Source organism: Osmerus eperlanus, chromosome 12 (assembly GCF_963692335.1).
Source record: "Osmerus eperlanus chromosome 12, fOsmEpe2.1, whole genome shotgun sequence".
In the NCBI taxonomy this organism is placed as follows: Eukaryota; Metazoa; Chordata; class Actinopteri; order Osmeriformes; family Osmeridae; genus Osmerus; species Osmerus eperlanus.
Window position 1 is genome coordinate 9,477,630 of NC_085029.1, and position 2,807 is coordinate 9,480,436.

Consider the following 2,807-nt stretch of genomic DNA (forward strand, 5'->3'; position numbering starts at 1 on the left):
CATGGAGGCATGAGTGGTCCATGGGTGCACACACAAGGGCACTCGCATAAAGCTACACACATACATACACAAACACACACACACAAAATCCTGCTATGGAGGTCTGCGTGGTTTACAGGTGCACACACAAGGGCACACACAGGGCAGCATCACCGTGTGAGAAAGGAGTCCCTTTCATACATACTCTCTATATTTCTATGTTATGTATAAATTATTCTATTACTCATTAGTGTTGTTAACAGATTATATTATGTAGGGAAAGTAACTTCTAAAAAACTTTTGGTCAAAGGCCTTTGTTTACCAGTCTAGAGCTACCAGGATATTTTTGTCCTCTTAAAAGGAGTCTGTCTGTGTGTATGTGTGAGAGAAAGAGTGTTTGTGTGTGTGTGTTTGACTTGCTCAGGAAGGTGGTGAAGTCAATGGGTAGAAAAGTGGAGTTGATGTTTGGATGTGTGTGGTGACAGAGACCTTCAACAGCTGGCCACTGTCACCAGCTGAGGTCACCGTCAGCCACAGCACAGCACAGCACAGCCAGCTGAGGCTGGGGTTGGAGGTTGAGGCTGGGGTGGGAGGCTGAGGTTGGGGCTGGGGCTGGAAGATGAGGCTGGGGCTGGCACTAAGGCTGGGATTGGAGGCCGGGGCTTGAATGTGGGGTTGAAGATATGGATGAAGCGGGGATGAGGCTGGGTCAGGCCGGGTCTGCAGCTGGTCCTGACACGGGTGCTGGGACAGGCCTCTCTGACCTCTGAGGATTGTGGGATACGTAGCGTAAACTGGTGAGCTCATGCTTGGAGTGGGTTGTAGTCTCTGTGGTGTCTGAGGTCTGTCCTTGCCTCCCTGACCAGACGTGCTGCTACACTGCCATATCAGGAGGAGAGAGGGACCATGGAGAGAGAGGGGAGGGGGGGGGAGAAGAAAGACTGGAGAGGAGGAATATTGGAACATGGGTTGCATGCAATTGGAGGAGTGTCATTAGTTAGGGGTGGCATTGTCTGGTAATCATCTGTCTCCTTTTCCCCCTTCGTTCCTTATTTCAAGTCTGTATTTTTACCTGACATTTTTAGGTAATCATGAGTCATTTTCGAGTTCTTCTAAATCATAGTGATTGTTGAGTACAATGTGTTTTCTGAGTATCTTGAGTGGCATTGGAAGACCCCCCCACCTCTCACCCCCTAACTCTCTCCCTCCCTCGCTCCTTCCCTCTCTTTCCTTCTCTCTCTCTCTCTTCCCCTCTCCATCTGTGTGTGTGCAAGTTCAGGGGCTTTACCATGTCTAGGACAACACAACAGTAGCTAAACTGTTCCATGGAAGAATGTCTGGAATGCATCTGGGCTATCGGAGAAGAGATGTGGTCTTGTGAGACGCTGATGAAAGATGCTGTGGGCTCAACAAAGAGGAAAGACTTTGTTGTTCCTCTTTGTAACAACAACGATACCAGACCTCAAAGATGTGCAACATTCACAGAAGTCATGTACAAATATATCAAGTTTGACCTCTGGACGAGAGACCAATCCTTCTGCTGGCTGCAGACGGTCTCCAAGATGAGGCTCTGTTCTAAAGCTGCTCCTTCTCTCGAACACGCTTTCTGTTCATCTCTTCTGGGGTGAGATCCCTCAAACTGGAGGTCAGCCTTACAAATTCAGGGGAAGCCAGGACTCTTCCTCCATGTCCACCTCCCTTTCGCTCTCTCTACCCCTTCCCTCCCTGCCTCCCTGCCTCCCCCCTCTCCTAACAGTAACAGTGAGAGCTGACTTTCACGCAGAAACACCAAAAAAGGAGCTGTTCAGTAAATAAGGAGAGACTTGGCACAGGGCTCTCTTCTTTCTCTCTGTCTCTCTCACACGCTCTCTCTCAAACACACTCTCTCTCTCTCTCTCTCTCTCTCTCTCTCTCTCTCTCTCTCTCTCTCTCTCTCTCTCTCTCTCTCTCTCTCTCTCTCTCTCTCACACTCTCTCTCTCTCTCTCTCACACACACACACACACTCACACACACTCTCTCTCTCACACAGACATGCTCTCAGAGATACACACACATACACATGCACACCCACACACTCTCTCTCTCTCACACACACACACACCCACGTGTGCACACACCCTCATCACACACATACTTCCCTCTCTCCAGCTCCATCTTTTCCATCAAGGCAAGAAGTAATCCAACTAAAGGTGTGGTCTAGGAACATGTTTGAGTGTGTGTGCATTTCTGTTTCAGTTCTATTTCAGTTTGTGTGTCTATCCATGTGTTTGTGTGTGTCTGTCTGTATGGGTGGATGGGGTCACCTTGAGAGTATGGACTGGTAGATATTGATGTCAAGACGGTGTAGGCCGCAGTGTGTGAAGATGGAGGACAGCAGAGAAGAAGAGGAGGGCAGGAGGGTATAGAGAAGAAGGAGGGTACAGAAGAATAGAGTAAAGTAGAGTAGAGGCCAGAGGAGTAAAGTACAGATGTATGTTCAGCACAGTAAAGCAGAGCAGAGCATACAGTAAGAGTTGAGTAGAGTACAGCAGTAGGTTCAGTAGAGTAGAGCAGTAGATTCAGTGGAGCAGCATATTTAGCTGACTAGAGCATAGTAGAGTAGAGCAAAGCATAATACTGTAGAGTATAGTGGAGTACAGTAGAGTAGAGTAGTAGGTTTGGTAGAGTACAGTAGAGTAGAGAAGTAGATTTGGTAAAGTACAGTAGAGTAGAGAAGTAGATGTGTTAAAGTATAGTAGAGTAGAGTAGTAGATTTGGTAGAGTACAGTAGAGTATATTGGAGTAGAGTAGAGGGGAGTGACAGCAGTATGGTAGGGTAGTAGGTAGT